Here is a 24,543-nt window from a genome sequence, read left to right on the forward strand (position 1 = left end):
GCCAGAAGTAACAATGATGGATGATTTTTGTTAAGTCATTATTTTTGTATGACATTGTGTCACACTTCAAGTGGATGTTTTTTCTGTGCTTAGCCATATTAAAAACAAAAAATGTTGTTGTATACTAGTACTTAGTAGCTTACAACGTATACCCCCATGCAGACCCTCTTTTCAGACTGGACAGGGTTTTCCGCATTCCGGACTGGACAGGTTTTTCCGAAAACCCCCCTGCGGCTCCCAAGGCATTTTGGGGCACGGTCGGGCCCTTGCATTTTTCTAACTTGCAGTCAAAATCAGCCCGGGACCCGACAAAAAATATTCTGGCCTAGAGTGCTATATCCCTGACGGACACAGGTGCAATGGGGACCGTAGAATTAGTTGGTTATACTTACTTATCTCCACTGGCAGTTCAGCTTCCACGTCGATAATATCTTTAAAAAACAAGCATGTAATTGAAGCAATAGATACCAGTTTTAAAATGGAGAAAGCTATACAACATACTACATAGTATTACCTTCATTGGTGATATGAGAACAAGATTGAGCTGGAAGATTATTGTCCGTGCCTGAGTCCACTTGAACTCAATTCCCACCAACCACAGAGAGCTCGAGTCTGGAGTTTGGACTTTGTAACTATATAATGAACTCAGTGTCGCGCTTTCAAAAATTCTTAACGCATTTACGTATCTAATAAAGCACAGTTCGAGAATGGAAGCATATACTAGTTAACAAGAGGGAAGGGGACAGGTAGAAGGAATCACACGCGTTTTCTTACCTATATAACGATATCCATATCTCATTTAAATTTTTCCATGTGTCAATTTAGTGATATTTTCACGCCCATCAGTATTATATTAAGGCGTTATTGTGCAAAACGTGCAAGTAGATCTATTTCTATTAGATAAATGGTAGGTCCGGTAGTGGTAGATTCAGTAGAGACCGAAGAGGTACTGAGGGTGGTGGGTTTGGTGGTGGTAGATTCAGTAGAGACTGAAGAGGTACTGAGGGTTGTGGGTCTGGTGGTGGTAGATTCAGTAGAGACTGAAGAGGTACTGAGGGTTGTGGGTCTGGTGGTGGTAGATTCAGTAGAGACTGAAGAGGTACTGAGGGTGGTGGGTCTGAAAGTGGTAGATTCAGTAGAGACTGAAGAGGTACTGAGGGTGGTAGGTCCGGTAGTGGTAGATTCAGTAGAGACCGAAGAGGTACTGAGGGTGGTGGTTCTGGTGGTGGTAGATTCAGTAGAGACCGAAGAGGTACTGAGGGTGGTGGGTTTGGTGGTGGTAGATTCAGTAGAGACTATAGTGGCGCTGAGGGTGGTGGATATTGTGGTCCCGGGGTTGGAGCCTGCATAAGTAGTGGTTTAAATAGCATAATAATGTCAGCGGTAGTGTGGTTATGTTGATTAGGTCGTTTATGTTCAGTATTTGCATACTAGTCGCATTTTTCTCATGTGATATGTGATATTGATTTCCCATGGGAAAAATTGGTGTTGAGTAACTTTAACATCTTTAATTATGCTGAAAACACACTCTCTGTTTAATGATGCCTTATGTACAGATTGTACTCCCTGCAAATGTTGACAGTAACATATTTTCTGGCGTGAAATGTCACCATGCACTGGTCATCGGTTACTTGGTAGTAACATATTGTAACTGAAAGGACACAAAAGACTACCTATTCAGTAACGTTGCACTGCTTTTGATGGGCTTGATTTGGTCAAATTAATGTATTAACAAAAGCCTAGGTATTTGATATGTACAGAGGAGTACTCACCAGATAAGCTGACTATAGACAATAGCAGCAGAACTGAGACGATCCTGCACTCCATGTTTGTTCCACCTCTCCTGATATACGTGACAGTGAAACCGTTACAGATCTGTAAATCGTTCTTGACTTAGTGCCTTTTCACCTACGGCTTTTCTTTAGTGTACTTTCTCCCAAAATGTTGAACGAGGTCCTGGGTTTGTAGCTTCTCTTGGATTCAAAGTAGGACTGGACCGCCGTCGTTGGCTGTTTGCAGCGTCTGACAAATTCACCGCTAGCTAGGAAGTGGTCTGATATCCTGGTCAAAGTTACGTGCAAAGTTTGTTCTTGACAGCGTCGCAACACTTAAAAATTTCTGAAAGTAGCTCAGCCCTTAATAGTGTCTGACGTAGGCAAAAATACCACTTTACTATAATTCTAAAGAATGAAAGTTTAAATACGCCCAAGAAAAGGTGATCATTTTTGGTCGGATGACCTTCCTATGTAGAAAAATGGAAATGCTATACAGATTGATTTCCTTTGGGTTACTACTATTAATTATGACCACATTCTTCAAGTTTATACGTGTTTTTATCATCTAGGTGAGAACAAAAGACCAGTTGAAGCATATCTACTTAACAGACCAAAGGTACACATTTCATTGAAAGCAAAGCGACTAGTGTTTGCACATGAATTGGCTGCTAAACTTTGTCGGCGTTTTGAGATATAATACTCAGCACATCCAAGGAAACACAGATTGGTACATTCAAGGAGACATATCAATTATTCCCCTTTACAAATTAGCTTTTTATCCACAATTAATTTGCCTTAAAATTGGTGAATCCTTTGAATATGATTCCACACGCCTTTCCTCACTCCATCCAGGTGTAAAAATGGGTTCCAGACTGACTACTTTTGTGAACACCCTTTAACTTTGGAAACACTCTTTTAATTTGCAACAGTTGTTATTCCCTTGCAGCGGCCAAAGGGGGCCTGAAAAATCCATATTTACACAATACGGACCCAAAGTACACATGTTATCAAAAGCAAACTTCGAACTTTCTTTGCTCTCTTGGCTACTGTAGTCGGTGTTGTGGCATCTAATACTGAGCTCTAACAAGGAAACGCTTAAACCTTACCAATAAAAACCAACAACAAGAAACTCGAAGTTCCTCTTCTATAAAATTGCTGTTCTTTCCCCCAATGTGTTTAACTATTCCTTTTGATATACTTATGTTCCTAGAAATCCAAGGGTCTTTATCAGTAAAATAACGAAGGTAAACAGGTTTTAGTTCCCACAAACAGTCCCCGAGCAACGCTTATGTGGTATATGACCTGACAGAGAACACAACATCGCGACGCCTGACTTTGAACATGTTCACAATGTTTCATTCATAAATATCTCCAGCTTTACGCATAAAGATTATTAATTCAGAGAAATCTTCAACAAATATCTGTGCCAGTATGCACTCTTATTTGCATGACTCAAAACGCTGACGTTCTTTAGATGTGTTTCCGATGCGGCGAGGATGAGTGAGTGAGTGAGAGTTCTGTTGTCGTCTGCGAGGACGGCCATTTTGAAAAAAAAATCCCGCCTTTTTTTTCACAGAATGTTGGTCGTGTTCAGGTGACAATCACGCGCAAAGGTCTGAAAACACTTAAAAAGCAAACCTGTACCACACAGAATAAAGAGTGTATTGAGTAAAGTACAGTTGGAGCCAAAAAAGATCGATGTAAGATAAAATAAACAAAGTACAAAGTGTTAACTGTGTTTTCTAAGAGTTACTCATAATCATTGTATGGTGTATTAAATACATAAGGCAACATTATGTTTGCATAGTCTATTTTATGAATGCAAGCTGTAGTATGGCCGCTTCAAATACTTAAATACTTAAAGGTAATCAACCTCTAAACGTTCAGTGGGATGCAATCATTTTAAAATCCGCTGTGGGGCGCTCGTGACACGTGGCATTGCTGTGTAACACAACAAAAAGAGCCATCGGCCTGGTGCCCAGCTGTGTAATTAAAATATTTACGAATCAGACAATAAGGATATGGTCCAAATCTACCATGTGAAAAAAGATGCAAATTATTAGAACGGTCTAACGGTCAAAAACAAAAACACAAAATTGTGCTAAATAAAGAGATATCTGTGCATTTACTTTAACAAATGTTTCGAACATATATAAACGAGTTAGTTAAAAATTGATGAATTCGAATGTATCCGACATTGCAGCTGGTGATGTTCTGAAGCCGATAACAGTTTTACAGTAGATGAAGCAACAGGTACATTATGCATAGATTGTTCTACATACCTGAAGTGTGAAATTTTCTAAATCATAAAATGACATTATTATTTCAGTTATTGACCCTTGCCAGACCCCTTCCCCCTCCCCCATAAAACAGTTATATAAGAACAGTTTGTTGTAACCCCAGCTTATAATCGGTGTGAGAATGGCGGATGCTTGTGCCACTAAATAGCAGAGCTTTAAAATGTGATTACAATCTTCTTCGCTGTCAAATTATTTTCTCCTTATTTTCTCCTTTGTCCCTTTAATTCTTGTTACAACGTTTAAGATATCTATTTTGATAATATAGCCATCTTGTTTTATCCCCTTTTTTTCTTTTTTCGCTATTTTCCACTATTTTTTCAGTTTGCAGAGGATCCATTAAGTGTACTTACTGTGGCCATATGGGTGTGAGAACAATGTATGCGTTGTACCTAGGACAACTTTAAAACAAGATTTTACAATCTTCTGTCAAATTATTCTCCCCCTTCCTAGCCCCCCTCCCTAGCTAACCCCCTTTCCCCCTCCGCATTAAACGGTTATTTCAGAAAAAATGTTCTCATGGGTGTAAGAACAGAGGATCCTAGTGCTACTAAATAGGGCAACTTTAAAATATGATATTACAATATTTTCTGTCATTTTATTCTCTCCGTCCTTAGCCACCCTTCCTAGCTAACCCCGCTAAACAGGACAACTTTAAGATGTTTACAATCTTCTCCGTCAATTTATTCTCTCTCTTTTTGCCACTTTCCCTAGTCAGTCCCTTGCCAACCCCCTTCCCCCATAAGATGTCCCCTTCTGAGTGAATGTATTCTCTCCCTTCCTTAATACCAACTTCCCCCTTCTTTGCCATCTTTCCTTGCCAACCCCCTTCCCCCATAAACGGTTATATCAGAACAAATTGTGACATTCCTTGGTAACATGTATCGATGTGAGAACAGCAGATCCTAGTGCTACTAAATAGGATCACTTAAAAATATGATATCCTCTGTCCATTTATTCTCCTCTTCCTAGCCCCCTCCCCACTAAACGGTTACTAGTATGTCAGGAACAACTGTTGGGCTTGAGAACAGTGTATGCTAGTGTCACTTAATAGGACAAAAATATGATCTTACAATCTTTTCTGTCCATGTATCCCCCCTCCTAAACCCCCCTTCCTAGCTAACCCCCTTACCCCCTCCATATCAAACTTTTATGTCAGAAGAAAATTGTTGCAATCCTAACTTAAGGGTGTGCGAACAGTGTCTGCCAGTGTCACGTAAAAGACAACTTTAAGATACGATATTACAATGTTCTGTGTCAAATTGTTCTCTCCCTCCCTTGCTCCCTCCTCAACCCAGTCTCGTGCCCCTTCCCTCCCTCAATAAATAAATATATAAAAATGGTGTTATCTCAACTTATGCGTTTGAGAACGCTGTATGCTTGTGCCACTAATAGGACACTTTGAAGTAAGATTTCACAATATTCTCTGTCAAAATTTCTTTCACTCCCTATAGCCCCCTTAATCCAGTCCCTTGATCCCCCCCCCAAAAAAAAACGGTTATATAAGAACAAATTGTTGTAATTCCAACTTATTTGTGTGAGAATTGCTGATGCTAGAGCCACTGAATGAACAGAACAACTTTAGAATTTGATATTACACTCGTCTCTGTCAAATTATTCTCTCCCTTCCTCTCTGAGTCCCTTGCCCCCTCCTCAACCCAGTCCCTTGCACCCCCCCCCCATAAAACGTTATGTAAGGCAAATTAGGGTAATCCCTACTTATTATCTCTGTGATAACAGCGGATGCTAGTGCCACTGACTATTACAACTTTTAACTATATCGGTACAATCTTCTCAGTCTTTCTCTAAACATCATCTTCTCCAGGGCCCTAGAAAAAAGACGGTTACGTCAGAACAATGGTTTACCGACGTGTGGGTGTGAGTGCAGAACATTCTGGAGCCACTGAGATGATCTCAATGTACTGCTCTAAAGTGCGATAGGACGTTGCGCTAGATTTGCGCTTTTATTGCTCATACATAAACATAGCTTAAACTCAAAATAATTTGTTCTGCATATAAGTAAAAGAAAATATAGATGGCAATTAATCAATCCAGTGTACTCAGTATTAAATTTTGCGTAGTTAGATTTATTTTACTTGTACATATATCTATTTGCTATTATAAGCCTAGGATAAGTAAATTTACGTTTTCGTAAAGGACACTTATAAGTAACTTTGTATTTTTTTCATTTCACTTGCTCAACGCACAGGACATGCCTACCAAGAAGGGGGTAAGTACTGCACTGTGTCCTATTTTAGTACCATCTCGTCTCAACTTGATGCTCTAGCATCCAACAATCGCTATCATAATCTAACTTTACCATCCTATTTCCCATTTCTAGTACCACATGGTCCCAACTTGTTGCTCTAGCATTCAGCAATAGCTAACATATGATATACCTTTACCGTCCTAATGAAACTACTCTCAGACAAATTGTAGGAATAGTGAACAGTAGATCTAGAAATGTCTATAGTTACCCTCTTGTCGGTGTGTGTTGGAATATCGAATGGACCGCATGCAAATGCTACAGAGATCAGATGAATGTAGAGTGATTTTACAACACTACAAGGAGTATGGTGCAGCAAAAACTTCTGTAGTAATAAAAAGAAACGTTTGTGTAGAGAACTTCTTCTAGGGTTGTTTGAAGATTGAGTAAATCGTGTTAGTTGTTTTATGTATCTGATTTGCTTTGTACTGTGTTAGGAAATACTGATTTGTTTATTTGAATGGCATCCTCTGGGTACCCCAAAACTCATGTGAGCGTGAACTCTAGGTAGTTACGAAAGTTGAAGAGATGACCACTCAGAACATGCATTAACTGTATACCAAAAGATGATTTCTTCATTTTTCCCTTTCACATCTTCTTCCTGGACTAAAAATCGTTTCGCTCATTATTTTTCATTTTCCAATCTTTTTTTCTTTATATTTATGGCTGAATTTGGGGCTTCACTGTATGATTTACCGTATGGTCACTAACTTTGGCAACGGAAGAATGTCAATGTGCTCCGTGGATGTCACCCATATTTTTCATGCACCTGATTCGGTTTGTACATGTGTTACAGCTGTTCAGTACAGCAGCTGCCGCAGCTGTGGGCAAGGTGACCGTGAAAGCTGCCCCCAAGGGAGCCGAGATCTGCGCCTTTTCTTCACCTGATGAGGCCAGGTATGTTTTATGTCTTCTATCTATTCATAATCTTCAAAAACAAACTGTTCTTAATGTTCTTTTCTCTTTCACGGCTTTGTTTGTACAATAAGATGCATAGATTTCAGATTTTCTAAAATTGCTACAGCTCTGTGTCTAAAGAATATTCTGCCAGTAATTGTGCCATATTTAAAATACGTTTAGACAAACGCTAAACTTTAACTGCAAAAAATCTTACATTTTCTGACATTGTATATGTACACAATTCTTTGATGTGACCAGCGTTCACTCTTCATATATGTAAAGACCTCATTATCATTATTATTATTCATTATTGATCTTATAAACTGTCATTGCAGTTAAGCTAAAGCATTGCTACGATTTCCATGCCACCCTTTGCAGCATCGACAAAGGCTACAAAGTGTACCTGGGAAACTGTGCGGCTTGTCACGATGGAGGCGGGAATTAGCAGGAAGTGACGTCATCTAACAACAGGAAGTGACGTCACTACACGTAGTTTAGAGAATGTGACATGTCGTTAATAGATTATCATTTACAACTCCCGTCTACAACTCTGAAACTTGTTCTTGCACAATTGAACAGTTTATACACTATGTACCATTGCTACGTAGTAACAACATCTCTGTAATGCACTTATATATCGATACAAATCTAATTGCAGTTTGACAAGAATTTGAGGTCGACAGTTTCGAAAATCATTATTCCAATTTGTTTGCAATATTGCCATACATAAACCCTTTTAAGTTTCTTGATACAGGTACAATACCAGATTTCTGACTCACAACTGTATTCTAAACATCAGACAGAGAGGGCAAAAACGACTCAGCAAACAGTAATTGAAACAAAACAGCGACATTAACATGTGAAGACTGCGTGTTCTGGAGCGGCAAATGTCACCGTAGTTTAGCATTTAAAAATGGTACGAATAACGGTATGTAAATGTGTACCATTTTGTGCTGCAATAAAATCTCTTCAGCATTGTGTTCCAAACTATGATTGTGCTTGTGTGTTTTTCCGACATATGTCTTGTTTCATGAGTAATTTGAGTGCTATTTTCCCACAGCTTGTTGAGCGAATCAAAACAAAACAAAATCAACACAAAAATCACAAAGGCAAGAGATAGCAGAATCATAATGTACAACATGACAGAACAGAACACAGTTGTATGGCTAGGGACAAACCACTAATGCCTGAGGCCGTGTAGCGTTAGTCTTAATTTTATGACTGACTATTTATTTATTGACCGACCGCAACCCCTGAACAAAAATACATGCGCCCATTCCCAACAATTAACACTTAGTAAAGACAAACAACAGTACAGTACTCCCGTCCCGGTAGCTAATTCATTATAGCTTATTCAACATACCATTATTACGTAGGCAATCTTATATTTGTTCTCTACTGGTATTTCTACTACTGTCTTCATTTATGTCAAGTAAACTGTTCTTAGATTTTAACTGTTTCAAACAGCAGATAGATGTCGAAACGTTTGTAGAGAGGAAAATAAGGTTAGGTACCTACGAAACTATATTTATTTGATTTACCACCTGGTTACTATGGTGTCATCACGAAAACCATGAACATAAAACTATTACAACAATGCTAAGAATTACAGTCGAGCTATTCCCCTACCCGGTGGCTCAGAGTTGTTAACGGGACCAAAGAGCTTTGTGCCCGAGTGAACTGAATTGATCCACCCGGAGTCCTCTGACTTCCAGACGTTTACAACTACATAGACGACAGACACACATTCTTAGACTGTTATGCTGGTACTTGTCAAAACTTCGAACGCAAAAGAACAGCATTTTCGATACCCGGGAAAGATATGTTTAAGTTTTGATCGACAAGCGGTAACTGTATTGAATTATCTCTATGTGATTAATCAGGGTATAGAATAGAGATTTGACCTCTACAAGGCATGTGCACTGTCAGGGTCACTGTGGGTGAAGGTCATAGGTCATAAATGTAATTCATTTACCTGATTATCCAATAGAACAGTATAACCGATTATTGATCTAACCCGCACTAAATTTCCAGTTACCGAGAATACCCTGTTGTCGTTTTTTTGTTATTGTTGTTGTTGTTATTGTTATTGTTAACTTAAGTTGATACAGCGTGTTTGGTTGGTGTATTACAGTGACTGGCGCCTATGTCGATAATTAGGGCACTGTAGCAATGTAAGTAAACAATTTTGCAGCTAATCAATTTAAAATGTTCATCAATCGGGCAGGCTGTTTCATGTACTTCTCTGTAATGTTCATTTATTGAAACAATGAAAGATAAAGGAATTACCATTCAACCACAGGTTAAAACACAGCATTTGTAAATACAAATCCCATTGAACTCATTTCAACTTTGCTTATGTTGTGCTTGTCTATCTAATTTTTGTGTTATCCTGTGTTGTGCTAATCTAATTATGGCTTAATTAAAAACAATATGCAAATTCTGATGTTTATGAACAGGTGGTAAGACCACGACGTTTCAAGATGGCGAGTACTAGTATGTCTGGAAGGGACAGAACACAGCGGTTAAAACTGCCCTTGGAAGTCTCGATAGGTCCGTTTTGGGGTGGTGAGTAGTGCCTAATATTGTTCACTATATTCTTGTGCCTATTTGGACCGAAAGTATTGCAATGGAATGAAGCAAAAAACACAGTATGGGGTAAAATATTTGTAGGGTATTCTTTCTTCAAACATGCACTTAGTAAAACAGTCACTGGAGGGCGCTCGTATGCTGTCCTCTTTGGATGCGTTCCTCTTTGGATGCTTGGATGGGGATTGCAAAAAAACAAACGTTTAAATGCAGACATTTCGGTCTATTTTGAACAATATTTATCACGCCTCATGTTTTTGTTGCTTTTTTTTTCTTTAAAAGGATGTTTTAAGAATGATAAGGAGGATTATCGTCTATCTATCACTGTCATTCTATGTGCACATGTGCCGCTGACCAACGAAAGAGTCGTTCAGGTGCAACACATATTTTCGTGGTGTGATTTGGAAATCAGTCGCTATGGGGCGCTGTGAGACCGTGCATGTGCATGTTGTAACTGTAGTTTGTATATACGCCGCTAGATGTCCCTAACAGTTTATCTATTGACATGCGTTGTCGTGTTGATCTCAACAACAGCATTTCGTCTCTGTTTCTTCATTGAAATTCTTGGTATTTTGATGTAAAATTGGGTCTTCCGGTGCCGGTAGCTGGCTATAGGGACAGAAGAGCATTAAGCTTTGTCGAAAATGGTGTCAACGAGTGAGAGAACTCTTTGGAGATGTTGGACGAACTGAAAAGAAACGTTTTGAGATGATGGTAAGTTGGTAACTAAAAATGGGAGGGGAGCGCTCAATCTTATAGCGGTGCGACTTCTTTTTAAGCTTACCACCACGAAACAAACCGGGTTTACGTTAAACTGGACTCTATGCTTGGTAAATTAAACCAAGGATGGTTCCCCTACATTTGTTACTACGTTGGACACCCTGTTCACGTGGTTAATTTGATAAACGTTAAAGTAGCAAAAGGGGTTTATGGAAAAAGCTGGGCTGTTATAGGTTTGGCTATCCCTATTTCTGGATCCCATAAAGTAGCAGAACACTTACGACTGTGTGCAGATTCTGCCCCAAAACTAGATACTAGTTTAGTACTTTTATGAACGTTTGAAGGCCAAATAATGTTGTATTGCTCTGGTTCGGAGGGGTTGTTAACTTGTTATTTGCAGAGTATCCATGTAGAATTGCTCGGAAATGTGTTTGATGGACAGTTCATCAGTTGTCATGCATCTTCATATGGTCTGATTCCTGTCAGATAATGTCACTTGATCTTTTTCTTTCATTTTTTCACAGGATTTCATGAATAATACTGGAAATTGATGCAGCAATATTCACCCCTGTATTTCTGTGCATGATCTTGAAGAGGTCCTGGGAAATACAGCAAAATTACAGGTATTGTAGAGCAGTTATAGCATGGGTACCATCCAGGTAGTAGTTCGCTCCTATGTTCGCTTCTGCTACCCATCTGGGGAACTGTACATTCAGACCTTTTGGTGGTGATGTCAGTTAAATAGCGAATTAAGGAATGGGTTCTAGTGGGCTTACTCCATGACAACAGGCCCTCCCGCAAGCGGACGTAGGGCGTTTTGGGTGTTGGAACGCCTGTTTGAACAATCGCTTGATCCCATTTCTTACTTCGCTCATGTAGGGACCAATCAGTGCCTGCGTCCAAAATTTGCATGATTCCAGACGTTAGTGTGGTCAAGGTTCCAAGATGGAAGCGACTATATATAGGGTATAATGTCACACAGAGAGAAACGACTGTATGTAGTGTATTAAATTATTCCAGATCTGATGGTGTTTGTTGCTGAAAGTCTTGCTCTGGTCTTGCAAGGTCCCAATGTCAGCATGTTTACATTCACGATCTGTTGACATTGGTTCTGAATTTCTTAGAGGTAAGCTTATGAGACCCACTTAAAAAGAAGATTATTCAAGTTGTTAAGGCAATAAGTTCTCTGGGATTTAATTTCATTTCTGCATTAATGTTTTACAGTATAGAATTTTATATTGGATTGTTGATGAAAGGACCTAATATTTATTAGTATTCAGAATCATCATGATGATAATTGCATTTACAAGTATGTCTATTTTAAATGTGTGTATATGAATATCTTTGATGAAATACTTTTTTTGCAGTAAAATTGAAAATGTAATTTCCATTTAGACAGTAAATGGGTTTCAGTACTTCAGAAATAGTATTTATTATTATATAATAAGTAATTTAAATTTGTTGACTGTTCTAACCATCATATACTGTGTGTTTCTTTAACGGCTTTCAAAATTACTGCACTGGTTTCATTGTGTATTTAAAGGACAGCATCAGAAAATTTTCAATTCATTATTTTCCAGTAGTTTACTCATTAAAAAGTTGATGTACGTCAATTTTTACATTGATCCGCCTAATATGACCCTGTAGACACGTTTGAACTTCGCGCTCTCCTCCTTTCCCCGCCGCGCTGGCCGATGACGTAATGGCCGCGTTCTGAGAGTCTGACGTCACAGATCCAAAACTTCTAGCCAGCCATTTTGCTCCGTGAACCTCGGTCCTCTCAGCGGTAAATAATCACTCCGCCATTCTGGAGTTCAGTCCGTAGTTGTTGACAATTACTTTCGTGGACCTGTAAGTCGCATTGTGACCTGTCTACGAAGCTATAGTCCCCGGGAGACTAAACATGAATGAGCTTGCCTGCGAGTAAACCGCGCGGCGACGGGACGAAATCAGAACAATGGCGGTGGGGAAGGTTCACGCACCGTGCCATTCTGGACTGTTACAAGAGCGAGTTTGGGTCAATCCTTACCTTCTCCTTTCCAGACAGCACAGCGATAATTACACGTAAGCTTCCACGAATTTTGGTTGAACTCACAGTTGTCCAACTGGCAGTGACATTAAAAAAAAAGAAACATTTTTCTCTGACAACATACCCTTGATCACTACATATCGAACGATCCCCTTATCGTGCCGAAACAGATAGCACTGCAACTTGTACAGATTCGAGCGAGTTACGCCTCGCCTCTCACTTTATTTTCTGTTTCTCAGGTAAATTATCTGCACTGTCCGGTTTTTCAATCATGTAGCTTTGGCGGAGATTGTTGGGTGTTCCATCAAAATAAAAGACGGACTCTGAAACGAAGCCGACATTTCGCGCCATTCACAATGCCGGCCTGTTTTGTATGTATGTTTCGGCGCGAAAAGGGGATCGTCCGATGTTGTCAGAGGAAAATGTTTCTTTTTTTTTTTTAATGTCACTGCCAGTTGGACAACTGTGAATTCAACCAAAATTCGTGGAAGCTTACGTGTAATTATCGCTGTGCTGTCTGGAAAGGAGAAGGTAAGGATTGACCCAAACTCGCTCTTGTAACAGTCCAGAATGGCACGGTGCGTGAACCTTCCCCACCGCCATTGTTTTGATTTCGTCCCGTCGCCGCGCGGTTTACTCGCAGGCAAGCTCATTCATGTTTAGTCTCCCGGGGACTATGGCTTCGTAGACAGGTCACAATGCGACTTACAGGTCCACGAAAGTAATTGTCAACAACTACGGACTGAACTCCAGAATGGCGGAGTGATTATTTACCGCTGAGAGGACCGAGGTTCACGGAGCAAAATGGCTGGCTAGAAGTTTTGGATCTGTGACGTCAGACTCTCAGAACGCGGCCATTACGTCATCGGCCAGCGCGGCGGGGAAAGGAGGAGAGCGCGAAGTTCAAACGTGTCTACAGGGTCATATTAGGCGGATCAATGTAAAAATTGACGTACATCAACTTTTTAATGAGTAAACTACTGGAAAATAATGAATTGAAAATTTTCTGATGCTGTCCTTTAAGGTATCACGATTTTAATTTTTATGTTGAATATGGTCTTAACCACTTTTATTCAATCCCGGAATAGTGAAGTGTTTGACTACATATTTATATTATCTGACAATTAATGTGACACAAAGTTAACCCATTGTATCCATGCCTTTATTTTTTAACTGCTGTTTGACAGAATCTTGAATTTTCTTTTACTGTGAAACTGTTTTATTGAAGAATAAGCCTTAATGATTGTGCATCAACTACTGCTTGAGTCTGTTTGATGTTTAGAATGCATTTCTATGTTTCTTTGGTAACTTTTCAGAACTTAATAAAAGTATATTAATTTTCACACTGCCACAGACATTTGGCATTAGTTTGTTCATAGAATGTTTCAGAAATGTAGAAAATTTCCAATAACAGAATGTTCTATTGATGTGAGATGTGTGTTAACTTTTGATATGGATCATTCGTATGCAATATCTTGATTATATGTAAGATGTATTTTTAGATGTGATTGTTTGTTTGTCATGATATTCTACATTGTTAATTTGCATGTTCACTCTTGACTGAATATTAAGAATGCATTACTGCTGTGCTGCAACTTTTTTGCCTTACTTAAAGTTGCTCATGTTCTTATTTGTCTTTCCCCCATTCAAAGCAGGTTTTACAACTTAAATGTTATGTATATTCAATGTATCTTGTCTAATGGCATACACGTTTTGTGAATATTGTCGGACCGGGTGTACTATATAGTATGTAAGTTTGGCATCTGATTTTTCTGAAAGAGTTTTTCCTTTACACCATAGGACATGGGAAGCTGATACATGTATACCTGACCATGTTCCTGTGTGCTGTGGGACCTGTCAGCTCTCCTGTGTGCCTGTCCATATTCCTGTGGGACCTGTCAGCTATCCTGTGTGCCTGTCCATATTCCAGGAGGACCTGTCTGTGTTCCTGTGGGACCTGTCAGCTCTCCTGTGTGCCTGTCCATATTCCAGGAGGACCTGTCTGTGTTCCTGTGGGACCTGTCAGCTATCCTGTGTGCCTGTCCATATTCCAGGAGGACCTGTCTGTGTTCCTGTGGGACCTGTCAGCTCTCCTGTGTGCCTGTCCATATTCCAGGAGGACCTGTCTGTGTTCCTGTGGGACCTGTCAGCTATCCTGTGTGCCTGTCCATATTCCAGGAGGACCTGTCTGTGTTCCTGTGGGACCTGTCAGCTATCCTGTGTGCCTGTCCATATTCCAGGAGGACCTGTCTGTGTTCCTGTGGGACCTGTCAGCTCTCCTGTGTGCCTGTCCATATTCCAGGAGGACCTGTCTGTGTTCCTGTGAAGCTATCTCAAGAGTACATCGGACTTGACTGTGAGTTGGCTTTTACTTTTAGAACTCTTTCAAAAATTGGGGTCTGCATGCCGCAAGGCGTAATCTGCTGTTGAATTTTCACAGTTCAAATTAATATTAAATGCAATCTGTGCATTATGCACGGAAACATTTAGCCAGCATGAAAGCGTAATAATATCTGGCCATTGGTTTCTGTGCCTCGCCTTTTAGATTTTAAGTTCATGAAATTCGAAGTTGACAATGCTCTGATTTAACGTGAAACGTGAAGTATCTAGCCTGCACAAATTAACCGTAATACATGGCCGCCTTCTCTGGAACTTAGCGCAAAGCGTGATCGGGACCTCCCATGCAGACCCTTAGAAATGACAATGAAAGTACTTGGATAGGGCATGTATGCGATCATTTCCATTGCTAAAACTTCAGCCACCCCGCAGCTATTTGTTGTCATTTCTGGAAGAGTTCACATTTCTTTATAAACATCTAGTTTAAGGTTGTGACTAATATTTTATTGCAGATATGGTGGAGAACACAGTACATTTTCCTATTGAAGAGAGCACTCAATGTGATATTGTCTGTTGTTTCATTCTGTATATGGCAATGGGGCATAGTTTCAAACTCATTTTGCAATCAAACTGTAATTTTCCTGATATACTCTTCATTATCTTTAACATTTACCCTTTTTGAAACTGTTTCGAACATAAAAATGTGACAGAAAGAAATGTACATGGGGATTAGCAGTCATTAAACGGTCTCCCTAAACACCTCAAATGACCTCAAACAACTCTTAATATGTAGTGTACATGGGACAACAACTTTGTTTGGTGCTCTGGATACATTGTTTATGCAGGTATGAATAAAAAGTGCAGCAAGTCCAAACTATTTACCACTTATTTTGAGGTAATCCACCGGTTTAAAGATCAAAGCCATTTCTGGTCGCCATATTGGATCGTCTGTGTCAGGAGTCTGCATGGAGAAGTTTTCAATACCCTCTTCAGGCCACAGACAACAGTAAGATAAAACTGTGGCATAATTCTACCAGCGTCAACTTATGATACTTGTACACTAAGTATTTTTCAGCCTCAAATTGCTTTGATCTTGAAACCAGCTGACTAACTCTAAATAACTGGTAGTAAATACTTAGGACTTGCTGTGGGTTTTTTTAATTATAAATGCATAAACAATGTGTCTAGAGCACAACACAAGGTCGTTGCCCCATGTCACTGCATATTAGAGTTGTTTGAGGTGTTCACTTGATAGGCAGACCTGTCATTAAAGCAACAAAATGTTTGGAGACAAACAAGGCAATTGTATTTTTGAAGCCAAAAAGGAACAATAAAAGTCAACCATCAGATCATGAATTAAGCTGTAGTATGCACGTGGATAGATGCACGGAAATTTACTTTCTTCAAACAATTACAGTAACTGGCATTTATTTGTTTTTAACAAATGATAACAGGACTAATGTGATACATAGCATTAGAAAGCCACAAACTTACAATGAACTGAGATAGTTCTATAAAATTTCAGAACATATTTGAAGTGACTCAGTAACAACAGACACAAAATTTTCCAACCAACATTTTATTTAGTGTCAAAAGAACATATTAAAGTTGATACTACATGATATTGATTAACTGGAAACTGAATAATGACAAATGTTTCTTCAGTACTAAATACAATCTACTTTCAATTGTTGTAATAATGTTTTTCCATCAACATGTTTTTCTATCAACATGTAATGATTAAAAGAAATTCAAGACAGTGCAAACCTTGTTTGAATGGTTTGATCAATTTCATTGACTGATTTATTATCGACATGATAAATTAAGTAGCTAACAATTAAACAAAGTCTATTTTGTCTCATCTTCGTGACTGGAAGTCGAAAATGCCTAGATGGTACCTGAAACACAATCAAGATTATTCAAACAAAATGGAAATCAAGTTGGGTTTTTTTTGTCGAGGAACATATGAGTGAGGCACACACTATTTCTGTCTACAATTATTTCAGTGATGAAGTGGATTTCAGGGGAAAATTACTTTGGTCATGTAATGATTGTAGGAAATATGTCCCATTGCTTTACTGAAAATGGAAAAGACAATGTTGTGCTTTCTTTCTGTAGAGTGAATGTACTACAGGTAAGCTGTGTGTGATGTTGAAAAGAGAGGAATTGTGTTAAAGAAATTGGCCAAACAAGACTATAATATTCTTACAAACAATGATTATATATTACTCAGAAGTTTCTTTCTGCTTGAAATGTAGCCAAGTCTCAGATAGATTAGGTAGTAGGTTATAAATGTAACATTAGGTAGCAAGCAGTAGAATTAAAAGGTTACTTTAGACAGTTGTGAAAACAATTGTAACAAATAGTTTAACAGTTACTTTAACAGTTTAAGGTTGACAGTTGTTTTACAGAGTTGATTTTCAAGGCAAGTTACTAGTAGATAGATTATATAAAAAGGTTAGAGTCAGAGACCATCGCAGCGTGACCAAAGGCAGTTGTAAAAGAGAATAACAAATTAAATGTAAATCTGAGGGAAAGAACTTCTGAGTGAATAATGTCTAAGGAAATAATGGTTTTAGTTTTGTTTGGCCGATTTCTTTCCAGTCATGTTCATATCAGACTTTGTTATCGGTGTTTTATGTAGATGTGACAATACCAACCTCCTGTTGTAAAGTTTAGGGCTTGTCTCATGTTGATCTAGTAGAGTTTGACAGTGATTATTACACTGACAGACTTTATTTGATGAGCTTGAGACTAGGCCTGGATTTTGGAGCAGGAGGTTTGAATTGTTGCAAGTACTTTAAACAGTGATAACAAAGTTTGACAAGAGTTTGACAAACACAATTCTTTCTGTATGCTCATTTCTACTTCTTCCTGGGCTTAGCCTGGAGGAGGAACGTCTGTCCCAGGGTTCTAACTTACACATGCCTCGACTCTGCGTAGTAGACCTGTTGACGAACAGCTCTGTCCGTCATCAGGCCTACTACGCTAAAGGAGAGGGGCTATGTGGATTTTTTTACCTTGGCCCAGAGGTTTTCTTCTCCAGGCTTCGACGCTAGGTTTGGTTGCTTGTTGTCAATATTCCTGGGAGATAGTGCGCATAATATACAGTCACGTTCTCAAAATAGTAAGGAGGTGGTTGATTTGTGTGTGTATATTTATATATTGTTTTTTTTTCTATCTATATATATAAGTTAAGTTAATTGTTTATTTTAATTCTAAGTTATTTACCTGATCAGTCATTGCCAAGGTATGCTGGTGTTTCGAAGCACCGGGTCTTCAGCTAATAGCAAAGACCTCCCCTGGGGAGCACACTGTATGCATTGCTGACAGGAGTCAAAAATTATTCTAAGTGTTTTGATCAATACTAAAAGTTAAGTTTAAAGTGTTTGAGTTAAAGGGCTGTGAAAACCTAAGTGTGATGTTCTGTTGGAAAACGTTGTGTTGCTGACTGAATGGAGTCTTCAATCTGTGTCAAAATTATTCCAAGTGTTTGGAGAAGTGGTTCCGATGTAGGGAATCAAGTGAAAAGGTGTTGTGTAGAGTGATCTACTTTAAAAAATGTGTCTGGCTAAGTGTGAAAATTAAGTGTTTACCAAGTTTGTAAATGCAAGCGAAATGTTTCAATGGCTGTGACGTGATCTAATTGTTTGGAAGAGTGTTTAAAGCTCAGCCCAGAGCGATTTTCCAATTCCATTTTCAAGTCATTTTTACATACAGTTATATTAAATAACACTATCTCATTGCATATCGACGTTCATTGAGCATAGATAAGATGTCGTTGAGTGGTGACAACTTTTAAAATTTGAGCGCTGCACGTCACAGCCATTATTTCAAATTTTCAGATTACGCTTCTGAAGATGTCACTTCTAATGATGGAATCAGGTTTCGATTTGCAAATGGGTGAATCAGATTCAATTTGCTTGGTGCCCTCACGCGTTTAAAAATCACAGAAAGTTATTGACGGGAAACCACTAACCTCGATCCTAATCAAAGGGGACTCCGTTTACGGCATGTTTGTGCGTCCTTTGAACGCTGAAAGTACGAAATAATGATAATGTGCTAGTATGGTGAGGTAAGTTTCAATATCATACCGATTGTCTCATCTATAATATTTCCAATTTTATTCCTCTAAAATTGCTCTGGGCCCCTTTAAATGGCTGAGAAAATCTAAGTGTGATGTGCTGCTAAAACTGTAAAAGATTAAGTGTAGTCTTCTGTGTAAAAATTTAATTGAAAAGAGATGTTGGGTATCATGTGCTGTGTTTGCAGTGTAGGCGTGTGTGTGTGTGTGTGTGTGTGTGTGTGTGTGTGTGTGTGTGTGTGTATTTGAAAGTGTTTGTGTTGCTAAACAAACTATACTCACAACTTCCCTTCTTCTCTGGCTGTGTTGCTGGTAAATGTCTGGTCTCATCGTTCAGCACAGAATCCTCCATGAGACATACATGTATGGAGAGAGAAAAACACAAGTCAGTATATTTGGACAAATCATTCATGTTGTATGTAAAAAGAACTAAATGACACAACAGCAGCAATTATATAATGAGTTCCTTTATCTGAAAAAATGTGCATAGCTTGAAATTTCCCTAGGCCACAACAAAATCAAAGAAAGCTGGAACTGAAATTTCATTTTCTTTTGAAGCGCCTATTTCATCAATACCGGGCATGTTACACTGAATGGCTGAACATTTTTTAACATGCTAATGGTAGGGTGCTGAATAAAGAGATTCTTTCATACACAAATTGGCTACTAGGTGGACATGCGTCACGGAAAAGTGAAAGGAAATAAAACAAAGGGTATTAGTAGAAAGAGCGTCTTTCTTCAGTGACTTAAGTACCAACCTGATGAAACTATTTACAGATAACATGTAAGTTGTAAACTTTAAGACACTACTGCCTCACCTGTACAAGTCCTCACTTCACTCTTCGTCAGCTGACTAGCTAAGCCCTGGTGTGGGCTTCAGGACACCATCAGGACCCGCCTAACAATATAAAAAGAACATCATGCAGTTAACACCTCTAAGCAACAATGAATGACAATAAAGATAATAAAATTGCACAATGAAGCAGTCCCTTTTCTTACCTAGATTTTATGATTCAAGAAACTTTAGGGTACTGTATATGCAGAAACTTTTGCAGTGGTTAATGTTTGTGGTTTTCGCAGTGGCTGCTTCACCACAAACATTTTCCATGGCAGTAAGAGACTACGGTGCATGGTGCTACCGCAAAACTAAAACCACCGGGAAAAGTCCTTTTTCCCGCTACCACGAACTTAAGTGCATTTACAAAAGTGTCACACAGGTAATGTTTTTCACATGTTCTATAAATTTAAAGAAGAATTTCAATATTGTGAACCATTGCCTCACCTGTGCAACTCTTCACTGTGTTGTCAAGTCGACAAATCTGCTGAGCCCTCATCTGGTCTGGTTCAATGGACAGAAGTTTGACAGTCATCACACTCAGGTTTGTCCCAGTCAGGACCGGAATGTTAGGACCGGAATGTCAGGACCGGAATGTCTGCACTGCTGACACTCAGAAACACCTAGTATTCAAAGGACAATAATTTATTACTGAATTAGACAATAAGACAACACGTGTCCAGGTAAAGATGTTTAACACTTGAATATGAAAAAGTATTACTTTCCTGATCTTCTTGACCAGTGCACAGTGGGTACCAAGGAGTCATTCATTCTCAATGATATCAACAGTTAAAGCACTCTAATAGTTGTGTTTTTCAATGGTTGTGAGTTACTTTGTTTCATTGAGTGTCCTCACTTCTGCATCAGTCAGAAGCTACCAAACTATTGTGCAAACATTTAACCGGTTACTAAGATTTTTCTCAAATTAAACAGTAAATGATAGCTAAAATGCACTCACATATTTTATCACCTGATATTCCTCTTGGGTGACTTCTTTGGTATGGTCTGGTCTGGTTTGGTCTGGTCCAGTCCAGTCTTGTCAGGTTCAGACAGGAGTCCTCACTACTGCAGCAGTCAGCAGACACCTAACTATACAGACATAACAAGTTACTCACTTGTCTCAGATAACTCCAAGTAATTGGCAGGTAAATGCAGAATTCAATAATTCTCACCTGATATTCCTCTTGATTCTTCAAATCACCTGGTCTGATCTGGTCCAATCCAGTCTTGTCAGGTTCAGACAGGAGTCCTCACTACTGCAGCAGTCAGCAGCAGAATATACCTTAACTATACAGACAACACATGTTAGACATTGGTGTCAAATAGAAGGAGAACTGGTGGATAAAATGCAGAATTCAAGTTTTTCTCACCTTAAGCCTGATACTCCTGTATCAATCACCTGGTGCCTCTGTCATCACAAGTCTCATCTCATCAGGACAGGAACACCTGCATGGCTGGATGACCCTCAGGACACAAGTAACTGTATGGTTGTTATGATGCAAAGAAGACTTACAAGTTGCTATCAATAAAAAAATAATTTAAAAAAAACATGGGTCTTAATGGCAAGTGTGCAGATGTTGACACACTGGCAGCACCAAATCCGTAGGTGTTTTTTTGCACCTTTAGACAGATTAGCCGTGAGGCTCGGTGGATGTCACTCCACCGTCATGGTGGCAGTGGCACGGCGAGTATCGAACTCCGGACCTACTAATTCTGATGCTAGCGCTCTAGCCGTTGCGCCACACACACACACCCCAAACAAGTCCTAATAAACATTGTATATAACTCTGGATAAAACACTTATTAAAATTTGAAGCGTCATAGACTTAAACAATGCAGATGACTATAGCTGTAGTCAAGGAGGTTCTATTTCAAACATGTTTCTTATGTACAGAGGAAACTTTTCATCCCTCCATTCAAGACTCACCAGGTCTGAATCTGGGTCATATTTGGACAAGTCAAGTCAAGTTTATTGCACAACGATTGCAACTGGTACAATGTATTGCAAGTAACATGTATTATTAACAACTACAAACTATCTACAACAGTATACAACAATAATACTAATCTAACATAACAGAAAATGTGGCGGCATAGTGTATTTCACATTGTTAGAACACTACATCTCTTTTGCATAGCATTATGTATAATTATATATATAGGCGTAGGTGGACAGCTATGGAGTCAGGACATGATAGAAGTACATTGAATATTTCTCTACTTGTTTTAGGTAATGTTGTTCTGTTGTTACATATGGTCAATAACTTTTTCCTTACTTCATTATATGGGCAGGAGTCATCATCACTCAGCAAATTCCTGACTTATACAAATGAAACGTTTGGGGGTGTTTGGGTTAGTTATAGATTACGTTTTCTGAAACTCAGAGCCAAACCATTTTGATTGCTATTTGAGACATAGATGTTCACTGGACACTTGTCTGACAACAATCGGTATTACAGGGTGCAAAATATAGAATACAAACAATAAAAAAATTATAATCTCACCTTTTATCCAGCTGTATCCTGTGCAGCGTATCCTGTGATGTTTGTACAATGCATTGGGAATGAACCTAATGTAGTAAGAAAAGTTTGCCTGGAGTAAAGAGGTTACTATTAGTACATGGCTTGTGTAAGTATCATAAAAGACATTTTAGATATCATCCTGGACCAATCAGTCATGATGATAAACATTAACAAGATCTGTTGAATATACAGACTCATAAACTCTTGTTGGAATGTTTATTATCACTTTTTGATAATTTTTACAATATCCTGACTTCATCTGAACGAAATTATGTACTGTTATTGGCTGATGATGATGGGGATACAAAGTGAAATAATCATTTCAAGGTCTCATCAATACATACCAAATATCAGTACAATCAATCCAGGCCTATATTTACACATTATTGAAACACATACCCACACATAACCTTCTAGCAAAGCTAACCAGGAAAACCTACACTGATGTGCATAGTTCAGAAGAAAGACAGACCCATTGGAAAAGAACAAGAAACACAGTAAAACAACCAAAGATGACCACAGACTTAATTGATGGAATATTTGGGATATTCTATCATCTATTTTGGAATAGCCAAAAAAATTCAGTCACATTTAAGCTCATTCTACATTTTTCTTTGCATATATTTATCCTTAATACAACATATCTCAAGTTTTTCATATCTTTATACTAAGAAATAAGTTCGAAATACGAAAATACCAAGGTTGTAGCAAGGGAAATTGCTATACAGACTGATCCCATGTCAAAACATGGAAATGCAAAATGCAAGTATCAAAATGCAAATTAGCCTGCAGCCGCTCTCTCATTGGCTCAACCGATGATTGCCATCGTACCATTGGTTGATCTATTGATTGTGATGGTCAGCCGGAACCGCCAATTACACTGTATTACCCGCATTGAAGCTTTGCGCAAGCCTAAGTGTTTAGGCCACATTTTTGGCGGGAAAATCATCACCATTTCATTATGCCCACGTGCGGCACGCTCTAACAGGTGGCCGCTTAGCCAGTCTTTCCACGATGGCAAAACAATTTTTAGAAGTTTTCCACCTACAGAAACCTAACGTTAACGTTACAGATTTTCTAAGACTCACTTGAAATACATTTGGTAACGTTACCACATACTAGTATTCACCAAGCTTTTGGTAGCGCAAAAATGGTCAAGTACAAGCCAACCTAAAAAGATACAGCGAAACATTAAAAGAACCAATTAATCATAGCTCAAGGAGTTTCACCTCTATAAGAACCACATAATTGATACGGACAGGAACAATTTGTTGGAAATTAATTCAACGAAACATCTTGGTATCTTTTTAATACCTGAAAGCAGTTTTCTCGACAACACAGCGACTGAAGTACGACACGCTATTTTTGTTGTCTCCAACGAGTCCACTAGTCAGGTCAGAAAATGACCATTTTCTCAGTCAAACGTCCAAAGAACGGCGTAAATCCACTGTGAAATCATTCTGGCGACTCCGTACATAGGTTTGGAGAATTATTTATGGAGCAAAAGTTGAAAAATTGACCAAAAAAGGTGCTAAAACAACAGCAAGAACGACACTGCGTCAACACCCAAAAACATACCAACAGAATAGACCATACCAAAGGTGATTTTTAGGGGTGCAAATTTCTCCATAAATTTGTCATCGGCGGAGACTTTCTTTAAAAAAAAACGTTGTCCCCACCATTTAGGACAACGTTTACCTCCGCGGGCCTGTCACAACAAGTGTTGGTTTCCTGATACTAATCCACAATCTGCCACAGACAATTCATTAAATGTGGGTGCCTTAGATATGCTGTCAACGTTGCAGACAAGATTACTAATACTAACTTTTCACGTGTATAATGTATATATCTCTATTCTAAGGTTGGACGCTTTCACACTTTTCCTTCTTATAATAAAAATAAACTGGGAAGAAAAAAATTTATTAAGCTTATTGTTTGAGACCTCATAGTATATTAGTGAAGACGATACGTGAGTGCACACGACTTGATAACGTTCTTCAAATTCAAATTAGAATCTAACATTTCCACGACCGCATACCTTCCTCAGCTTTTTCTGTAATTCCTTCAGTCCTTAATTTAAGAATAACTTATTCCACTGGGTTAGCCTGTCCACACTTGTTTTAATTACTTTGGAAATTGGAAATGTAACATTATGGTTGTATCTTCAACATTATATACGATGCATACGG

At 38.7% G+C, this 24,543-nt stretch overlaps 1 long non-coding RNA gene across 1 annotated transcript; it reads left to right on the plus strand.

Annotated features, from left to right (window-relative positions):
- Nucleotides 1-6,263: 6,263 nt before the first annotated feature.
- LOC118406133 lies at nt 6,264-8,225 on the plus strand. Its single transcript, XR_004829986.1, has 3 exons — nt 6,264-6,302; nt 7,135-7,235; nt 7,617-8,225. It is a non-coding gene; the product is annotated as an uncharacterized LOC118406133 (long non-coding RNA).
- Nucleotides 8,226-24,543: the final 16,318 nt, after the last annotated feature.

The sequence above is a fragment of the Branchiostoma floridae genome, chromosome 18 (genome assembly GCF_000003815.2).
Source record: "Branchiostoma floridae strain S238N-H82 chromosome 18, Bfl_VNyyK, whole genome shotgun sequence".
Lineage (NCBI taxonomy): Eukaryota > Metazoa > Chordata > Leptocardii > Amphioxiformes > Branchiostomatidae > Branchiostoma > Branchiostoma floridae.